Source organism: Schistocerca piceifrons, chromosome 5 (genome assembly GCF_021461385.2).
Source record: "Schistocerca piceifrons isolate TAMUIC-IGC-003096 chromosome 5, iqSchPice1.1, whole genome shotgun sequence".
In the NCBI taxonomy this organism is placed as follows: Eukaryota; Metazoa; Arthropoda; class Insecta; order Orthoptera; family Acrididae; genus Schistocerca; species Schistocerca piceifrons.
The window spans coordinates 588,313,378-588,336,131 of record NC_060142.1 but is presented as its reverse complement, the minus strand read 5'-3'; the positions used below and the strand labels follow the sequence as shown (position 1 = coordinate 588,336,131).

General features: G+C 39.4%; 1 protein-coding gene across 5 annotated transcripts in view; it reads left to right on the top strand.

Moving 5' to 3' along the window:
• LOC124799239 (UPF0415 protein C7orf25 homolog) overlaps positions 1-22,754 on the top strand; it is a 180,452-nt gene that overhangs the window by 57,356 nt on the left and 100,342 nt on the right. The window lies entirely within an intron of this gene.

Below are 22,754 nucleotides of genomic sequence, written 5' to 3'. Positions count from 1 at the left end.
CTTCACAGTGTAGGCAGGTCAGTTGGTAAATCACGTGGGTGCTTTCACACGTGGCTCTGCCTTTGATCATGTACACCTTCCGGGTTACAGGACTGGAGTAGGTGGTGGTGGGAGGGTGCATGGGACAGGTTTTACACCGGGGGCGGTTACAAGGATAGGAGCCAGAGGGTAGAGAAGGTGGTTTGGGGATTTCATAGGGATGAACTAAGAGGTTACGAAGGTTAGGTGGATGGCGGAAAGACGCTCTTGGAGGAGTGGGGAGGATTTCATGAAGGATGGATCTCGTTTCAGGGCAGGATTTGAGGAAGTCGTATCCCTGCTGGAGAGCCACATTCAGAGTCTGATCCAGTCCCGGAAAGTATCCTGTCACAAGTGGGGCACTTCTGTGGTTGTTCTGTGGGAGGTTCTGGGCTTGAGGGGATGAGGAAGTGGCTCTGGTTATTTGCTTCTGTACCAGGTTGGGAGGGTAGTTGCGGGATGCGAAAGCTGTTTTCAGATTGTTGGTGTAATGGTTCAGGGATTCCGGACTGGAACAGATTTGTTTGCCACGAAGACCTAGGCTGTAGGGAAGGGACCGTTTGATGTGGAATGGGTGGCAGCTATCATAATGGAGGTACTGTTGCTTGTTGGTGGGTTTGATGTGGACGGACGTGTGAAGCTGGCCATTGGACAGATGGAGGTCAACGTCAAGGAAAGTGGCATGGGATTTGGAGTAGGACCAGGTGAATCTGATGGAACCAAAGGAGTTGAGGTTGGAGAGGAAATTCTGGAGTTCTTCTTCACTGTGAGTCCAGATCATGAAGATGTCATCAATAAATCTGTGCCAAACTTTGGGTTGGCAGGCCTGGGTAACCAAGAAGGCTTCCTCTAAGAGACCCATGAATAGGTTGGCGTACGAGGGGGCCATCCTGGTACCCATGACTGTTCCCTTTAATTGTTGGTATGTCCCGGCCTTCAAAAGTGAAAAAGTTGTGGGTAAGGATGAAGCTGGCTAAGGTAATGAGGAAAGAGGTTTTAGGTAGGGTGGCAGGTGATCAGCGTGAAAGGAAGTGCTCCATCGCAGCGAGGCCCTAGACGTGCGGAATATTTGTGTATAAGGAAGTGGTATCAATGGTTACAAGGATGGTTTCCAGGGGTAAAAGATTGGGTAAGGATTCCAGGTGTTCGAGAAAGTGGTTGGTGTCTTTGATGAAGGATGGGAGACTGCATGTAATGGGTTGAAGGTGTTGATCTACGTAGGCAGAGATACGTTCTGTGGGGGCTTGGTAACCAGCTACAATGGGGCGGCTGGGATGATTGGGTTTGTGAATTTTAGGAAGAAAGTAGAAGGTAGGGGTGCAGGGTGTCGGTGTGGTCAGGAGGTTGATGGAGTCAAGTGAAAGGTTTTGTAGGGGGCCTAAGGTTCTGAGGATTCCTTGAAGCTCTGCCTGGACATCAGGAATGGGATTACCTTGGCAAACTTTGTATGTGGTGTTGTCTGAAAGCTGACGTAGTCCCTCAGCCACATTCTCCCGACGATCAAGTACCACGGTCGTGGAACCCTTGTCCGCCGGAAGAATGACAATGGATCGGTCAGCCTTCAGATCACGGATAGCCTGGGCTTCAGCAGTGGTGATGTTGGAAGTAGGATTAAGGTTTTTTAAGAAGGATTGAGAGGCAAGGCTGGAAGTCGGAAATTCCTGGAAGGTTTGGAGAGGGTGATTTTGAGGAAGAGGAGGTGGGTCCCACTGTGACGGAGGACGGAACTGTTCCAGGCAGGGTTCAATTTGGATAGTGTCTTGGGGATTTGGATCATTAGGAGTAGGATTAGGATCATTTTTCTTCATGACAAAGTGATATTTCCAGCAGAGAGTACGAGTGTAGGACAGTAAATCTTTGACAAGGGCTGTTTGGTTGAATCTGGGAGTGGGGCTGAAGGTGAGGCCTTTGGATAGGACAGAGGTTTCGGATTGGGAGAGAGGTTTGGAGGAAAGGTTAACTACTGAATTGGGGTGTTGTGGTTCCAGATTGCGTTGATTGGAATTTTGAGGTTTTGGAGGGAGTGGAGCTGGAAGTGGGAGATTGAGTAGATGGGAGAGACTGGGTTGGTGTGCAATGAGAGGAGGTTGAGGTTTGTTGGAAAGGTTGTGAAGGGTGAGTGAATTGCCTTTCCAGAGGTGGGAAACCAGGAGATTGGATAGTTTTTTGAGGTGGAGGGTGTCATGCCGTTCTAATTTGCGGTTGGCCTGTAGGAGGATGCTCTGAACAGCCGTTGTGGATGTGTGAGAGGAAAGACTGAGGACTTTTATTAAGGATAGGAGTTGACGGGTCTGTTCATTGGCTGAGTTAATGTGTAGGTGAAGGATTAGGTGGGTGAGGGCAATGGATTGTTCAGTTTGGAATTAGTATAGGGACTGATGGAAAGAAGGGTTGCAGCCAGAGATGGGAACTTTAAGTGTGAGGCCTTTGGGGGTAATGCCAAATGTCAGACAAGCCTGAGAAAATAAAATATGGGAGCGTAACCTGGCTAGGGCGAAGGCATGTTTGCGGAGGGAATGTAAGTACAACTTAATGGGGTCGGGGGTTGTTGTGGGGGTGTTGTGAGGGTGACATGGTATTAGAAGGTGGAAAGTGTAACATGAGGCTGAAATGAAAATGAAAATAAAAAATATGGGGAGAGATACAGGTGAACTAGAAAGCAACTGGAGATCTGGTGTCAAAAAAGGCGAAAAAGTGTTGGTTAAAGCTGGGCTATGTTGATCCTTTGGTGAACTTGGGTTGGTAGACAATGATGTGCACAAAGGTTAGGTGGTTGTGTTGCCGCCAAAACACGTTAAAAGGTGGAGAAATTCAGGAAAATTTCGAAAAAAAACTGCGTGTAAATGTATTAAAAGGATTTGTGGTGCCAGATTATGAAAATGAGGCTAACAATTGTTTGATGAAGAAATAATGACGTTAAAACCTGTGGGAAGCGGCTAAAAATGATCAGTGATGTGGGAAAAACGGAAATGGAAATAAAGCGAAAGTTATTAGAACCAGCCAAAATGGTTGTTTAATAGGTGAAAGGAACTGTTTGTGAACTAGAAACGGTGGATTTTATAGCAGCGGTAGTGTTGAAAGCGGAAAAAAAAATAATTTTTTTTTTTTTGCTTATGGTTTGGAAGTGGGTTACGTATTATTGAGTATATATAGGCGGGATAAAATTGTATAGTAGATTACGGTAAAAAGGAGAAGGTGAATACAAAGTGAAACTAGTGGCAAAAACAGAGGGAGAAAATAAGACAACAGAAAAGATTTCGAAATGCAACAGTGACAATAACAAACGTAATTGTTGGGTTCAAATTAATGATATGGATATAATAGAGAGAAACATTCCACGTGGGAAAAATATATCTAAAAACAAAGATGATGTGACTTACCAGGGGGGTAGGGAAAGAAGTGAAACTAGTTGTTCTTTTAACACAGGGCAATTTAAATCGGCACAGTACGGATTAAAGAGAAAATATATCATAACATCTACTTCTTATAATTATTTGTCAGCACATGGGAATTGAGTTAGCAGAGTTTCTATCAATACACCCTCACCACGATTGTCTAGGGTACGGAATTGGTCCAGTGGTTGGAACACGTCTCATTTAAGGGAAAGATGTCCAATTGCTTATCTCGATTTATGTTTCCTGTGATTTGCATAAATCAATTACTTGAACATACCACAGCTGCTTTCTCCCAGCCTCCTCCTGCTTAGCAGGTTATTTCTCTTTAATAACTTTAATACTGATAAGATCATAAACTTTTGACCTTCCTCCCTTTGACAGCCTTATAGAGAATGTTTGCAGAAATTTACATTTTCAGGTAAACAACACATCAACCTGTGTTTAGGTAACCAGTCTGACTGACCAACAACCATCTTCATATCATCACTGTAATTGATACCTTAAGATGTCAAACAGTGTTAACCACCACAAAATTGTTTGTCATCAAAGTATAAAAAATCTGACCGTATGTAATATTTGAAACTCAGTATATCTTTTACGACAAAAATCAAACAATGGAAAATCCAGGATGGAATGTAACAACATTATTAAGTCTGGCTTCAGCTGCCAGAGGCTGCAGTCTTGTGTGCGTGAGTCGCATTTGCATATGTGTGTGTGTGTGTGTTTCTATTTTCAACAAAGACCTTGTTGGGCGAAAGCTTATATTGTGACAGTCTTTTTGTTCCCAGAATGAGATTTTCACTCTGCTGTGTAGTGTGCGCTGATATGAAACTTCCTGGTAGATTAAAACTGTGTGCCCGACCGAGACTCGAACCCGGGATCTTTGCCTTTCGCGGGCAAGTGCTCTACCATCTGAGCTACCGAAGCACAACTCACGCCCGGTACTCACAGCTTTACTTCTGCCAGTACCTCGTCTCCTACCTTCGAAACTTTACAGAAGCTCTCCTGCGAACCTTGCAGAACTAGCACTCCTGAAAGAAAGGATATAGCAGAGACATGGCTTAGCCACAGCCTGGGGGATGTTTCTAGAATGAGATTTTCACTCTGCAGCGGAGTGTGCGCTGATATGAAACTTCCTGGTAGAGCACTTGCCCGCGAAAGGCAAAGGTCCCGAGTTCGAGTCTCGGTCGGGCACACAGTTTTAATCAGTCTTTTTGTTGTCTGCAACTCAGCATCTCCTCTATGCTGAGTATTTTTCGTCATCATCATTTTCCAACTCCAGTTTCCTGGGTGTGGTGTACAAGCGCTTGCCATCTCGCTCTGTCTTCACAGATCTTCTGTTCCAGGACACCACCCCCTTTGTGTCCTTTACTCTCCACATCTGACCTTACTGTCTCTATCCAGCATTTTCTTGGTCTTTCCTGTGTTCTTCTTCCTAACGAGGCTCGGCTTGAAATACCTTTTGGCACGTCTTTGGCTGTTCATTCTCATTATGTGCCCATACCTCTGAAGCCTGCATTTCTTTATGACACTGGTAACAGGAATGTAAATACCAGCTACTTTTCTGTTCACTTCATTCCTGATTTTATCCTTTCTAGTTGTTTGATTCATAGTTCTAATGAATCTTATTTCTGTTGCCTGAATTCTTTGTTTAGTAGGGTCCATGTTTGTAAACCATATGTTAGGACTGGTACATAATAGATGTTGTGCACGGTCTCTTTTGATTTTCATGGAATTTTATCATCCCAGAGAAGAGTTCTGATTTGGCTGTAAACATTCGATGCTTTATGTGTCCTGCTAAATATTTCCTGCTTAACGGTATTGTCTTTTGAGGTCATGCTTCCTAGGTACTTGAAATGTGAAACAGATTCTACTTTGGCTCCTTCTAGAAATATATTTGAGGTTATTCATTGCCTGATGATAGTCATTTCTACTGTCTTTGTTTTACTTGTTTTCAGTCCAAAATTTTTGAATGTGTTGTTCCAATCATTAAATTTATTCTGTGCTTCAGCTTTTATCTCTCCCCATACTATCAAATCATCATCAAAAAACTGGGCATTCAGTTTCATGTCAACTTTCTTGACAGATTTTATGATCTTGTCCATTGGAATTACAAACATGAGTGGTGATAGGGCACTTCCATGTTGGACACTTCTCTTTGTTTGAAACCTGTCTGGACACAACTGTATCACTTTTGGTATAGCATCTTGTCTTTGTCAATAAGGTACTTTGGCACCTTTAGGACATCCAAACATTCCCTTATCTTGTTTTGAGGAACACTGTCGTACACTTTTTCACCGAGTGAGGTGGCGCAGTGGTTAGACACTGGACTCGCATTCGGAAGGACGACGGTTCAATCCCGCGTCCGGCCATCCCGATTTAGGTTTTCCGTGATTTCCCTAAATCACTCCAGGCAAATGCCGGGATGGTTCCTCTGAAAGGGCACGGCCGACTTCCTTCCCCATCCTTCCCAAATCCGATGAGACCGATGACCACGCTGTCTGGTCTCCTTCCCCAAACCAACCAACCAAACCATACACTTTTTCAATGGAAAGTACAATCATGAGATTTCTTCCATATTCCCAATACTTTCCTGTCGACATTCATACTGCAAAAATAAGATCCATAGTATCTTGGTATTCCCTGAATCCATGTTGTCGTTCTTCAAGTGAAGGTTCTGCTACCTTTCTAATTCTCATTTCTATGATCTTTTCTAGCAGCTTAAAGATGTGTGACAGCAGAGTGACGCCTATGTAATTTCCAAATTTTCGTCGTTTGCCCTTTTTGAACAGATGTAAGAGGACTCCGTTACTCCAGTCCTCTGGGATTTTGTTTTCTTTCCAAACCACTGATAACACTCTATATAGCCAATTTAAGCCTAATATACCAGCTGCCTTTATCATGTCTGAGCTGAGATCATCAAAGCCTGTCAACTTTCCATTCTGCATGCTCTTTAATGCTGTTTATACCTCACGCCATGTTAATGGGTGTCCGTTAGTTTGGACTTTGTTAATTTCTCTACAGTTGTTGATGGTTGTGTTGTCCCCATCTCCATTTAACAGTATGTTGAAGTACTTTTTCATTTCATCCCTGATCCCTTTCTCTGTTCGTATTAAGTTACTGTCATCCATTTCCAGGGCAAGGATATTTACATATTCATTTTGTTTGCTCTTTAGTACTTTTTATAGTAATTTCCCACTTCCCTGACAGCCTTCCTTTAACCTTGCATTCACAGCACTTTTCCTTTTCTTCCAATCATTCCACCTAGGTGTTCCCTTCTCTTCTGGTGTGGCACTTGTTTTTCCACAGATGTCCATGGCGTCTGTAACAAATCAAACAATGGGAAATCCAGGATGGGTTGTACTATACTATGAGTGTCTTTTTATTGTGCCTATCTGCAACTCAGCATCTCCACTATATGGTGAGTAGTAGCTTCTCTAACAAAGGTTTCTTTGAATACAGACCATTCTTCTTCTACTCCCTCTTTCTCAGTTTTGGGTAATTTGGCTGCTGTTCGTGCTTTACACTTTCTATTCTTTTCCACATCCTTGAACAACCAAGTCTTAATATTTGGTGTTCTCTTTTGTTTAAATTTTGGCACTTGAACATCTTTTAGGTCAGCAGTTAATAGCCGGTGGTCGCTATTAGGCACTCACTGGGTATGACTTTAACATACTGACCAGCTTTTCTATCAGTGATGATGAAGTCTATCATAATCCTAAGCTTACCATACCAGCTGTATCTCATAACTTTATGAGTTTCCTTCTTCTGATACCAAACGTTCTTTATGGCTAAGATGTTTCACACACAGAAAAGGAACCCATGCCCAGGGTTATGGGCAAAGACCTTAACAGCACCTTTCGGCAGAGAAGGAGACCTTCAGAATGGCAGAGATAGCAGATGAGGCAACCCATCCTCCCTAGGGATAATTAGAAGAGGACACCACTGCCTTGTGGAAAAGAGCAACCTTCAAAGCTAAGGGAGTAAGCCATGAAAGAAAATCCTCACCTGTGTTAGGTGTAGCAAGACAGCAGCTGAGCAAATATGTACTGCTTTCAAAACTAAACTAAACCTTGGATGAATATTTTTATGACAAAAAATAATTTATATTTATGTTTGCACTTAATGGTGCACCTCATTTATACAATAACTACACATGAAAATGCTCATTTATGCTCAAAAATTCACTAATTGAGTTGAATGAATTTTGCAGTAGGTATTCTTCCAATTTGCTCTTGACTTCTGGTTTCCAAGGGCAAGTTACATAGAGCATCGAAAACTTTCATGCCTGAGTTATGAACTCATTTCTGCACAAGGCCAAAATTTGCCTGGTTACTACGTAAGCCCTGTTTTGACCCCATGTTATGCCCATGATAGGCACTATTCATTTTGGAAAGAGAATGGATTTTGTTGATGAAATATACAGGTGGAAGATATACTGAGATGTTATTGTAAAAATCTTTAGTTTCCAGAACAGGTTAATGCAAATATATCGTGGATAGCCCACCCAGCTAGCCACACGGTCTAACGCGCTGCTTCCCGAGCAGGAAGGCATGTCAGTCCATGGCACAAATCTGCCCAGTGGATTAATGTCAGGGTCCGGTGTGCCAGCCAGCCGGTGGATGGTTTTCAAGGCGGTTTTCCATTTGCCTCAGTGAATGCGGGCTGGTTACCCTTATTCCACCTCAGTTACTCTATGTCAGCGATTGCTGACAACACTGTCTCCACGTACATGTACACCATAATTACACACAGACATTTGGGGATACACTTGTCTGGTATGAGACGTACCCGGAGCGGGTCCACTGGGGGCCGAACTGCACAATAACCCTGGGTTCAGTGTGGGGCAGCGGTGGGGTGGGTAGACTGCTGTGGCTTGTGAAACACTGAGGACTACAGCGGGATGAAGCCTCTCTGTTGTTTCTAGGTCCCCAATTTAATACACAATATCTTGGATGAACTACAATATAATGCATGTAACTCCTTTCTGAGCACCAAATTTATTTATTTATTTTTTGCCTGTGGCTGAATACCCTGAAAGATTACGCTGTAATACAGCAACACTTGGAAATATCCAAAATAGATATCTTTGTTGGCATCCTTATATGTAGATGATCCATTTATGTGTAAGGCAGAAGCAAGAAGCTGCAGAATGAAGTCTCTTGCCAGATCTATGACATGGTAGATAAGTCTAATGTGCTTCATTGTACACATCCAAGAACTTAGCAGGGCTCACTTGCTGTATTTGTTGTCAAAATAATAATAATAATCTGCAGCAAATTGTGTGCCTAAGCTACTCCAGTTATCCAACCAGGGAAAGAGGACCTACAGTTTAACATGGAATCTAAACAATGTGTCATTCCTGGTGACTCCTCACATCGTTGAGAGATGGAGGTTAAATAAAAAAAAATACAGACTGAAAGATCAAAGGCCTGCCCAGGATTCAAACCCATAATATCTTGATTTCCAGTCATGCACTTCACTGCTAGACCACCAGACTTCACTGTTGTTCATTGCATTATATTTATGTCGTCTTGTTCTTTCTGTGTCACATGAGATTGTACATAATGACTTTCTTTGACACTCAGAGAGAGCCCATTATAAGTAAATCAGTTGAGGTTATCATGAAATATGCTGTTAGCAGAGGTTTGCAAGTTTTTCCCTGTTGTTTTATCCACTAGGAGACAAGTTGCATCTGCAAAGAGGGTGAACTTGCTCAGTTTAGTGGTAAGGAGTGGTAGGTCACTTATATGAGGGGAGTTCAATAAGTAATGCAAAACATTTTTTTCTGAAAGCAAGTCAGTTTTAGTCATGATTCCAATACATCATATTATTCCCCACTCTTTGGTCTACAATACCCTATTTTTTAACATAATCTCTGTACAGTGTGATGACTTTGCCACCTTACTGGAAGGGCCTGAATGCTAACTCCACTGGTTGATGTCAGAGTCAGTGTCTGGCTGCATCAATAACCTCTCATCATTCACATACTGCTTCCCAAGCAGTGCCAAACAGATAGCAGTTGAAAGGTGCGAGATCCGGGCTTGTAGCTGAGGACGAACAGCCCAATGTAGTTTTGTGAGCTCCTCTCAGGTGTGCGACTTGTGTGACGCCTTGTGTTGTCATGAAGAAGGAGAAGTTCATTTGCATTTTTGTGGTGGTAAACACTCCTTTTCTGCTACTCCTCCCCCCCCCCCCCTCCCCCTCCTCTCCGTCTGACCTGCAGCACTTCATTGTTTGTCAGGCCCTCCATACTGTCCCTCCCCCTCTTTGCTCCAGCCGTCTCCTTATCCCCACCCAGTCACCACTCCCATCATGCACTGGTGCTGCTGCTCACAGTGTGGTTTCAGTTGCCTGAGACTGCAATTGTGTGTATGAGTTGCAGTCGTGTGTGAGAGTTGCCTTTGTGTGGGTATGTGTATGTGTGTCTATTGTTGATGAAGGCCTTAGTGGCCGAAAGCTTTAATTGTGAGAGCCTTTTTTTGTACCCATCTGTGACTCAGATCTCCGCAATATGGTGAGTAGCAACTTTTTTTCTCCTAATATTGTTACATGTTTTTCCTATAGAAACCCTGTAAACTGTCTAGTACAGTTTTTGTGACTGCAGCAGCACATCAGAGGACAGTGTTTCATTTTGTGAGTTTGGTATATTTTCTCGTAAGAAGCTACTTACTTTAAATTTCTTCTGTGTTCTTTAGTTTTGTGTGTGCTCATTTATCAGGCACAGTGCCATGTTTATTGGCTGTCTAGAGTATATTTTTGCCATCTTTAGTATGGATAGGAACTGTGGTTACTATGTTCAGATGCAGGCTGAGTTGGTGACCCTTCACTCACAGCTCCAGGCAGTGTTGGCTTCAGTCACACAGCTTGAAGCTTCTGTTAGTGGGCATCACTGTGGGGGGCTGGTCGTGGGGATCCAACGGTTGTCCAGCACATCTCGTGTGTTCCTGATCGCTTGACTACAGTGACTGGAGGAGGTACTGCCTGTTGAGGATGACCCCTCACTTGTGGTCGAGTGGGACATCATTCCAAGGTGTGGCAGGCAGTGAAAGATTGTCTGAGGGGCTATTGAAGAGACTCCCCAGTTCATCTGATGAACTGGTTTTGGGCACTACCTGTTACTGTCGAAATCCCCGAGCCAGATGCAGTTGCTCACCCTGTTCTAGAGGAAGCCTCTCAGCCTACAAAGTCTGGGCATTCACAGAAGGCAGGCTTACTGGTAGTTGGAGCTCCAACATTAGGTGTGTAATATGGCCCGTTAGGGATATGGCTGCCAAAGAGGAGAAGGAAACCACTGTGCACTCTGTGTACATACCAGGAAGAGTCATTCCAGATGTGGAAATGATGCTGCTGGATACTGTGAAGAGCACAGGGTACAGCCAACTGTAGTCCGTAGCTCATGTCGGTACCAACAGTGTGTATCACTTTGGATCGGAAGAGATATTGTCTGGTTTTGAGCGGCTAGCTGAAATGGTAAAGACAGCCAGTCTTGCTTACAAGATGAAGGCAGAGCTCACCTTCTGCAGCATCGTTGACAGAACTGACAGTGGATCTTTGGTACAGAGCTGAGTGGAGCATTTGAATCAGATGCTTATGCAGTTCTGTGACCATGTAGGTTGCAGATTTCTTGATTTGCACCATTGGGTGGTGAGTGTCTAAGTTGCGTGTAATAGGGCAGGGATCCACTACATACAGGAAGTAGCTACATGGGTAGCAGGGGCAATGTGGAGGGGATTGGGCAGTTTTGCTTTTAGATTAGAAGGTCTCAGGAAACTACAGAAAGGGCATCAGTCTAAAAGGGCGCAGGGTAAACACAGGAAGGTAGACCTAGCAACAATCAGTATTGTGGCTGTAAACTGTCATAGAAAGCACTGAAGTTCAAATCGTTATAGGTACGGAAAACTGGCTAAAGCTGGAAGTCAGTTCAACCAAAATTTTTTCAGAGAACCTAAGAGTGTTCAGAAAGGGTAGATTAAATATAGTTGATGATACCCCTACTCATACAATTACAGGTGTTGGTGACTTCAATCTACCCTTGATATGTTGGTGAAAATACATGTTAAAAGCTGGTGGTAGGCATAAAATGTCATCCGAAATTGAACTGAATGCATTCTCAGAAAATTATTTCAGACCTACAGTTCATGAACCCATTCAAAGTGTAAATGGCTGGGAAAACATACTTGACCTATTAGCAACAAATAATTCTGAGCAAACATGGAGCATCATGATGGATACAGGGATTAGCAATCACAAGGCAGTTGTAGCAAGACTGAATACCTAGTAAAAGCAAAGTACATCTATTTAAAAAAGCAGATAAAAATTCTCTTGATGCCTTTCTAAGAGACAGTTTCCACTCCTTCTGATCTGACTATGTAGGTGTAGACCAGCTGTGGTTTCAATTAAGAGAAATAGTATTGATGCAATTGAGAGGTCTATGCCATGTAAATTAATGAGAGATGGTACTGATCGCTCTGGTATGCAAAATGGGTCCACTGTTGCAAAAGCAATGAAAAAAAGGCCAAATTTAAGAGAGTGCAAAATCCCCAAGATTAGTAAAGTTTACAGAAGCTTGAAATTGAGCCCGAACTTCAAAGTGAGATGCTTTTAATAGTTTCCACAATGAAACTCTGTCTTTAAATCTGGCAGAAAAATCAAAGATATTCGAGTCATATGTAAAGTACACCAGCAGCAAGACACAAGCAATACCTTCTCTGTGCTAAAACAGTGGTGATGTTACTGATGACAGTGCCACTAAAGCAGAGTTACTAAAAATGTTTTTCCAAAACTCCTTCACTAAAGAAGTCAAAATAAATATCCCACAGTTCGAATCTAGAACAGTCGCCAGCTTGAGTGGAGAGGTAGATTTCCTTGGTGTAGTGAAGCAGCTTAAATCACTTGACAAAGGCAAGGCCTCCAACCCAGACTGTATACCAGATAGGTTCCTTCCAGATCATGCTGATACAGTAGTTCCATACTTAGCAATTATGTACAACTGCTTTTTCTTTGAAAGATTATTATCTAACAACTGGGAAGTTGCCCAAGAAAGGAAATGGAGTAATCCACTGAATTGCAGATCCGTATCACTAAATTGCAGTAGGATTTTGAAACATATACTGTGTTTGAGCATTATGAATTACCTTAAAGAAAACAATTTATTGACAAATACCAGTATGGATTCAGAAAATACCATTCTAGTGAAACATAGCTAGCTGTTTAGTCTCACAAAGTAATGACTGATATTCATAAGCAATGACAAATTGATTCCATATTACTAAAATGTTGACTTTCACGGCCAGAAATGTCATGTCCATTATAATTATTCGGGCTGTTATGCCGTGGTCGGTTGATGAATTTTGTGTCAATTTCCAACGTTTCGTCCCCGTCTGCAGAGGACATCTTCAAGGGGGTCTGTAGCTCGATGGAAGGTCCAACACACCCACTGGCTCCGCAGACGGGGATGAAACGTTGGGAATTGACACAGAATTCATCAACCGACCACGGCATAACAGCCCGGATAATTGTAATGGACTATATTTTTAAATTTCCAGAACGCTTTTGATATTGGTCCTCACAAGCGTCCTCTAGTCAAATCTTCTGGCTATGGAGTATCACCTCAGTTGTGTGACTCGATTCACGATCTTCTATCAGAAAGGTTACGGTTTGTACTAACTAACAGAAAGTCATAGAGTAAAACAGAAGTATTATCTGGTATTCCCCAAGGAAATGTTACAGGCCCTCTGCTGATCCTGATCTACATAAACGACGTAGGAGGTAATCTGAGCCACCCTCTTAGATTGTTTGCAGATGATGCAGTCACTTATCGTCTTGTAAAGTCATCAGATGATCAAAATCAATTGCAAATTGAGTTAGACAACATATCTGTATGGTGCAAAAAGTGGCAATTGACTCTGAATAATGAAAAGTGTGAACTCATACACATGAGTCTCTTGTTATGGCAGCATGACTAGGTGCTATGTTTCAGTGAAATAAATGGGCGCCGGAGTCATATAAACAAGTCTGAATTTTAAGGTAGGGATCACTCGTTATCACTGGAAGCCAGAAATAGCATTACAACACCAGAAAGTGAGGCAACTGGGCTCTGCCAGCTGCAACCATGGCTTTGAGACCAGGCTGCACGTGCTTTCTACCCAAAGTCCTTACTGGAAGCTGTTTTACTATGTGACTATTATGTGAAATAACCCTTGCACAGAAGTTAGTAACTTACCTAATAAATGATTATTATAATAATTTCTTTCATTATCAGAGGATTACATACTAGCTTCTACTTTCTCTAGCCATTCTTCCATCTCATTTCTAATTACAGAAAGTATTTCAACTTTCTTCTTTGAGATGCTTTCTAAATTAACTTTCCACCTAATTGTTCCTATTCACTAAAATATTCTGTACAGATTTAATTATGTGGAAATATCCTACTTTATTTTCCAATCTTCCTTCCATTAATTCTAGAGGTTCATATACAGACTGGGTGGTCATATACAGTCTGAAAAGCTTGCAAGGGTGTTGAACGGGAGGTTGTGCTGAGAAATAACTGTTAAAGGGGGGGGGGGGGGGGGAATTCAATACATTGTGCCGTTTCTGCGTTATTTATCATTGAACTTAACCAATCATGTCATCGCAGATGCAAATTCAAGCAGCCTTCTGGAGACATTATTTCCAAACAGTTTTCCTCAAACTGAACAAGCATAGCTTTTGTTTACCTAGCTTAAATTTAACACTTCCAAAAAAGGGCACATTTTAACTAGTAATGACCATTTGAACAATAAGTATCTAAGAAATGGAGCATCATATCCAATTTTTTTCTTATCAATTATTTCTCAGCACAGCCTCCCCTGCAACAATCTTAGAAGCTTTTCAGACTGTTTTAGACCACCATATACTTCCTTTCCTTGTTACAATCCTAATTACAACCTCCTTTCTAGCTTGTCCATCCTTCCATGTAAATGATACATCTCAAACAGTGTGTTATTCATCTGAGCAAATCTACTACCTATTTTGCTAGAAAACCTTTCATCTATTTGACAAAAGTTTTTGTTCATTTCTGCTTTTATTTCTATTGATTGATTTAAAATCACCTGCTTAAATTTATTATACATTTCATTCATCTGTGTTGACTGCAATGAAATCACGCAAAATTTTTTCTAAAGTTACATTTCCCTCTTTGAGAGTGATGACTGTTGGCCTCCTTACAACTATTAATTTGTAAGTCACAGAATTGGTATTGAAATTAAATAAAAAAGATATTAACAGTGAATGATACTTACTTCCTTTTCTGCATCATTAACTAATTAATGAAATTCCATAAACAACTTCACTGTTAAGTGGTTACTGTGCAATGAATTCTTAGTTGCAATTATGAGACTGACCTTGTCAGTTGAATATCTAGATATGCAGTTGATTTATTTAGACAGTGTTCTACATAAACAGTGAAGTTATTTGTGGTATTTCATTAATTAGTTAATAATGCAGACAAAGCAAGTAAAGATCATTTACTGTTAGTATCTTACACATCACAAAGAAACACTATCCACTGGGTTGTATATAGCAAGCCCCACTTAAAGAGTTTGTAGATGCTGCAGAATGCATCTGTGTCTCATCTGCAACTGCCTTGCACACCCACCTGTCATAGTTGGTTGCTGACTGCACCTCCTGGCCGCAGTGTTTGACTGCTAACTGTGAAGTGCAGGTTGCCAATTACCACTGAGGTGGGGGAGGATGTTCACTGTGCTCTCTGTCACCATTTTCTCAAACTATTCTTCTTGTAGACTGATGGACAACCATGTCACAGAATTAGTGCAGGCCAAAACTCTGTATGTAGCTTTGATGATCAGCATTTTACTTTCAAGTGTTTAAGAATAGTCAAAATGAAATAGTTTTCAGAACATTTTTATTTGATATTGATTGTTAAATGTTGCTGAATAATGTATATCAGTACTTTTAAAAAAAAATTCATATTGAATATTTTAAAATCAATTCAAGTTCAAAATATGTGGCATTTAAAAATATCGTAATGTATTAAATATTCTTTTATGTCTCTTCTGGTTAACGTTAATTCCTTAGTGGTGTAAATGTTGTATGTACGTATTTCACACCGTGTAATAACAATACTTCACCATTGCTTTAAAATGATGTCTTAATTCACTTTAGAGGTGAAACATAAAATCCACTCTTCAATTTTATATCACATTCAATGGAATCACAAAGCTTTTAGTCCCTTTTATGTCATGCAGATGCCTAGCTTTTCTCACTGTATGGCAGTGCTCACATACGTAGTTATATTATCTGCACTACTAAGTAAAGTATTCTTCAGTAAATTATTTCTCCCTTTTTTTATAATATTTCAATCTTCTTAAAAAAAATTTACAAAGTGAATTACTTCACTGCAGATTCATTTTTCACAACGGTCACCACATGAAAGGGTTCCAAGTTGCAAAACAGTAAAGATCTTTGATATGGAATTCTTCTTAAAATATTACTTAATAATTATTCTTCTGTTTATACATTTTCAGAATGGTTTTCAATAATTTAAAGTAACTCTGAACATTTATTGAGGATTCCACTACAAACATCTGCTCTGAGAGGAGTCCAACTCACACTAATTCAGATTATTCAAAATTTTTCAATATCAACATTAGTCATTATTGTCTTGCATGTTCTTTAACAGCTCATGTTGTTTACTATTCTGAGAACCCCCTTTACACAGTCTGTGTGGTGTTGATAGCTCCATGCCACACTTCTTGTGACTAAAGGGCATCTGCTGATGAACTTCACCCATCGCATGTCACCCAGGAGTACTATTTAAACAGTGTAATGTTTAACATACTTGACAAGGGTACAAAAAACTTTCAACTTCTAACATTTATGGGAAAAATCCAAAATTTAATTCAGCAAAAATTCCTTACTCTTGCAGTGTTGTTGTTGTTGTGGTGCTGATGATGATCCTCATACTGTGGACGGATCATCATCAGTAGTTGTCACACCTCTCATTGCATGAGACACGAAGGCACAGTGGACAGGTTTTGTAAGGTAATCCAATATATTGGTGTAAAATATGCTGATCAGGAACTTAATGCTGCCGCTTCTTCTTACTTTGCTGGCCAAATTGTAAAATAATTTCTTTTTCACCCATTGGCTTTGAACCATCTACCTCCAAATCAAATGCCACCACATAAAACATGCATTAGTGATCTCATCTATGAAGGCAGGTGTATAACAACACACTGTGATATCTTATGCATTTTAATATCTACAGTTAACAGTGTGATTTACATTATGCACTACCTAAATGAATTCTGTACCACAAAACTGCACTTTAACTTAGATTATTGTTGGTCTAATCAGACTTCAGTGAGTTAAACTGCTTATCTTGTAATGCACATAATGAAATTCATATCTGCATTATATAAATTTGAATATTATAAACAAAAGAGTCTGAAGTATTGTCATAATGTAATGTTTGGCATAAAACATGTAAATACGTTCAGCACCACATTTGCTAATAGTCATTAACTAGCAACAACAGCTATTGGACAACAAACAAAAACTATATTGAATCACTCTGCTGATAGCGGTATATAGTCTCATACAAAAAGACAATGGAAAAAACCTGAAAAAGGTAATCACAAGTGCATGCTACCGATTGTATCAAAGTTCTTATGCAAGATGGAAAGCAGACTAAACAATTCAGAAAGAAAAGCTGCACGAGTGCACTACAACACTTGAAAATGGGACTAGCCAGAAAGAAACTGGCTTAGTTGAGTGAATCTAATTCTTTGAACTGACAGATACAAACAGCAAATTGGTAGTGATCATTTCTACTCATTTAAGGCCAGGAAAAGTAGCTACATAAGCACACAATACTAGGAAAGTTATTTATGTTTTTGTTTATTCTGCAGTTGCTTCTACATTTGATGAGATGTGGTTTGTCCAACACAACTAAATAAAAGGCTGTTTGTATTGTGCTGTAAATGTTTTGCCTCCTCTTTTTTTGCAAAGTATTTTCAGTGGCTTGTAACACATTAATTTTTGTATAAAATAATTGTTTTGTCTAACACTTACAGATTTATTACCACACCACAGTTTTTTGTTATTCTTTTGTTGTATGATGAGAAACTGCTTTTTGTAGCACAATTTCATGGGGTTAAATTGTTATTTGTTTATATGTAGGATATATGATCTTATTAGTGCATATGACCTGTCCCCCACCCCCATGAACCATGGATCTTGCCGTTGGTGGGGAGGCTTGCATGCCTCAATGATACAGATAGCCGTACTGTAGGTGCAACCACAACGGAGGGGTATCTGTTGAGAGGCCAGACAAACGTGTGGTTCCTGAAGAGGGGCAGCAGCCTTTTCAGTAGTTGCAGGGGCAACAGTCTGGATGATTGACTGATCTGGCCTTGTAACACTGAGATGTTTGTATTTTCCCACCTCCGCGTTGCAAATGTTTTGACTTTTGAGTGAAATGCCCAGTCGATGTGCTGTTGTTTTCACGTCAATTCTACCAACAGTGAGAGTTGTTTAGTTCTCGGGGTGTTGTAAAATTCCTGGATTCGTCTCGTCGCTGTGCAGCCTATGAAAAGGATTGGTGCCCGAGCCTGGTGAACTGTACCCGTTACATCACATGTACCCAAAGTTGACATCAATCAACACAGAGTTCACAACAATCAATAAACGACTGAGCCTACAATACATTTGCTCGCAACCCTATCCAAAAAACGAGTGCCCCAAAGCACCTGCGTGACCTCTATTTATACTTTTGTTAACAATTACAGACAATCAAAATTACAATTTTATGTAAAATCACAATTAAAAGTTAAACCGAATATGAGATACACATTGCAAAAAAAAATTACAATCTCAGTGCTGAACAAGGTGAACCTATTTTCAACTTAGTTACGAATTAATATAACATTTTCTGACTAAATATGTTACAGGTAACAATTACATTTCTAAATTTGTTTATAACAAATCAGCTAATGCCTGAATTTTAGTGCTAACATATATCGGAGATTCAATTAACATGCTTTATTTATATGTTCTATTTAATTTGCTGTAGTAATTTTATAATGATAGGTTTACTGGTACATCCTGACCATGTGCTACATTTCTTTCGATTAGTTACAGTATTAATTTCACATTTATATTGTGTTTTTCACATAAGAACAATATTAATCAGCAAAGCATCATTTTCGAATTATATGTATACTGAAATTGTGGTTATTTTTGTATGTAATTTGGAAACAGGTCACTTTACAAGTGGGCATTTGGGACTGGTGTTTATCTTTAATGCTCTCCTAGGGGTTCTGATTGGTAGCAATGAGATACAGTAATATTTCAATACCCCCTGAGGAGTATTGCCTAGCCTGATAGACGAAACTCTCCTCTCAGAAATATTAGTGTGATTGATGTGATACACTTCTAGTTGGACAAAATAACACAAACTGCATATATTTTAAAAGGTACAAAATTGAATCATGAAACTTTACATACAGATTAATTTTCCAAATAGCTACAAACATATACATCAAGAAAACAAGAATTGGAAATATGAGATTACAAAGAAATTTCCAAACTTTTACAAAATCAATATTTACATCAAATTTTCTCAATGAATGTTTTTCCGAAACTATCACTTCTAGAGCGTTCTTGTTTTTGTCACTTCTAGAGCGTCCATTAATTTTCCCTCCTTCAAACACTCAAACACAACTAAGCTAACAAATCACAAATTTGATTCGATTGATTACATTGCACTTTTAAAGTGTCCATATGACGTGTTCTAGAATAATACAGGGTGATTCAAAAAGAATACCACAACTTTAAAAATGTGTATTTAATGAAAGAAACATAATATAACCTTCTGTTATACATAATTACAAAGAGTATTTAAAAAGGTTTTTTTCACTCAAAAACAAGTTCAGAGATGTTCAATATGGCCCCCTCCAGACACTCGAGCAATATCAACCCGATACTCCAACTCGTTCCACACTCTCTGTAGCATATCAGGCGTAACAGTTTGGATAGCTGCTGTTATTTCTCATTTCAAATCATCAATGGTGGCTGGGAGAGGTGGCCGAAACACCATATCCTTAACATACCCCCATAAGAAAAAATCGCAGGGGGTAAGATCAGGGCTTCTTGGAGGCCAGTGATGAAGTGCTCTGTCACGGGCTGCCTGGCGGCCGATCCATCGCCTCGGGTAGTTGACGTTCAGGTAGTTACGGACAGATAGGTGCCAATGTGGTGGCGCTCCATCCTGCTGAAATATGAATTGTTGTGCTTCTTGTTCGAGCTGAGGGAACAGTCAATTCTCTAACATCTCCAGATACTGTAGTCCAGTTACAGTAGCACCTTCGAAGAAAGGTGACACTGACGCCTAGTCAACAGCGCCTCAAACGAACAAATGTACAACTAAATGAAACTTTATAGCTCCCTTAATTCGCCTTATTCTGCCTTTTGTCGTTGCAGAGTTTTAAATTCCTAAAGTTGTGGTATTCTTTTTGAATCACCCTGTATTATCATATAAAAGACAGAAAAATAAAATTTATCCTAACAGTTTGCAGTACCATAAAATATTCTACAAATCTTGTCAAACACGAACATTCAGAATTATATGTGTATATTTATATTGTGATAGTATAGAAACTGTTCATTTATATCCTATCCGGGTTGTTGTCACAAGTACCTGAATATACTACGTATAGTCACAATATTTCTTGGCTTGCAATAACATTTCAAAATGTTTACCAGACATCCAAAAAATCAGATCAAATTAACACTGAGAAACAGCTTTAAGATTTTATAAATTGTGACAAAATAAGTATTACGTCAATAAAATTCCTGAAAGTGGCAAGATACACTTAAGCAAGTGAAAATGTAATTATGCTATAGTTAGCAATCTAGCAGTAAGGAGATTCTGTAAAAACAATCCAGAACCTTGTCACATAGCATCTTATATTTCATTTCGTCAAAGTCCTCAGTCTGTCTATTAAAGTTGTCATTTCCTACCCCTCAATACCAAACTAGTCTCCAGATTTGTGTCTTGTGAGATGTGAGTAGTGTAAAATAATAAGTCTTTCAATGTGATTTGTGTGCTGTGTGTTGTCATAGTTGTTCAAAAATAACTCTCAATTGCAATTTCACATCAGCATTTCCTTCAATCAAAATGTATAAGAGTTCTATTTCATGTGATTCAAATCATTCATAAGTTCTGTTGTGTGTGACTGCAACCGTATCATCATCGTCATAATCCTCTCAATTAAACTAATTATCAAAACTATTAATAAATGAAGATTGAATACCACCGAACCACCTCAGCAGCATTGCGTATCATATAACCTAAACCTATCATCATCATCATCATCATCATCATCATCCAAATACCCCTACGGAAATGCAATGTCAAATCAAACCATCTTCCATCAATAAACCGTAAACATCAATTCATGTGAATCAGAAACAGGAATAAGTCTGCAACCTCAAATCCTTAATACAAATGCAAATCACAATATCACTTACCTTATTTCAAGACAATCCTCAACAATTCATAGCAATTTCAACATCTCTCTCGTGTGTACATAACTGAGTGAAACATGTATATAGTATATCATGGTGATAATCCCTTCTTAACAGCATAAATCACTTCAACCCTTTCATAAATCATAAGGTCTTTCAACATCTCATGTGGTCTTATATATAGTAACACATTAATTCAGTTGTCAATCGTATAACGGTATGAGAAGCAGAACATAGTAATTCCTTCCTTGTGGATAACCTATATAAGATAAAAACAGTGAAAAGATGTATATAGTTCTTTTTAACTGCACAAATGTACCATAAAATCTTTAAGTATGTATTAATAAACTTAGTGTATCTACACACAATGTACCTTTCATTTCTGCATAAGCTGATATAAATACAGTATGGTCTGTTGCCTGTAAAGATGTGTAACTGTTCCTCACTAGAAAATACATATTGGTTTTTCCTGGCAAATCATAGTCCTCACATATCAGTAATAGTCACAATCGGTAGGACGTAAATGTCAAATTATCAATACCTCTGATGATGCAGATTACTCAATCAAAACAAAATGTATCTTATACTACAAATTAAATCACATGAAAATATCTTGCATAACAAATTTAAGCAAACATAGGTACAAAAAATTAACGTATGTATTGTCGGAAGTTTGTGTGTCAGAAAGGTATCGTAGAATGTGGCATCAGTGTTTTAGAGAAAAAAAATGTCACATTAGCTGGGGCACCTTGCATAAGCCACACGCATAGTACTCAAAGATTGTGTACCCCCCTGAGGGATTGCAATTATTGCACATAAGGTTTCAACTGAGTGACATTTCTTAAACCAAATAGCTTTTTTGATTTGGGATAGATAAGTCGGTAGGCGTTTGGATGTGGTTTTTCATAAACTTCAAATGGACCAATGTAAATATCGAAAAATTTCTTGATCTCTCTATTGATTGCCTTGGATTTCTCATAACTTTTGGTTAAGACTAAATCACCTACATTGTACTGTGTAATCTTTCCCTTTGAATCATGTTTAAGCTTTCTCTTGGCAAAGTGTGTTTCAATATTTTTCTTTACTATTTCCATTCTCTCGTCCGGTGTTAACTCATTACAGACAGGGAAATTAATCAATTCATACAAAATGTTTGGTGGGTGTTTGTTAAAATGGACTTCATAAGGCATAAAGCCAGTTGTTATATGTTGTAAGGTGTTCAAAACATCTTCAAAATCACATATGTAACTTGACCAATTTGTATGATCTTTAGAGCAGTAATTTCTACAAAGCCTGCCTATTTCAAGCATATAGTGCTCAGTTGGGTTACAAGATGGAGAATAAACAGAAATAAGGATGTGCTTAATGTCTTCATCTTTCATGAAATCTTTCCAAATGTTAGATGTAAATTGGCTCCCATTGTCTGAAAGAATGGCTTTTGGTTTTCCAATCTGTGTGAAGTAATCATTGCAGAAACAGTTTAAAATTTTCCTGCTTGTTGCCTTCTTTAGTCGATACAATTTTACTAGTTTTGTGAATAAGTCAACAATTACAAACAAATAAGTATAACCCTCTTTAGTTCTCGGCAATTGGCCAAACAAATCAATTCCTATCAGTTCCAATGCCTTTTGGCACAATACTTTGTAAATAACCTTGGTATTTCTGATTTGTGACTTTTACTCTTTGACACCTATCACATTTTTGTATAATCTGTCTTACTTTTCTAAACATATTATTAAAATAGACATTTTCCTTAAGTTTGTCAGCGCATTTCATGATTACACAGTGTCCATAGCTCTCATGTGTGTA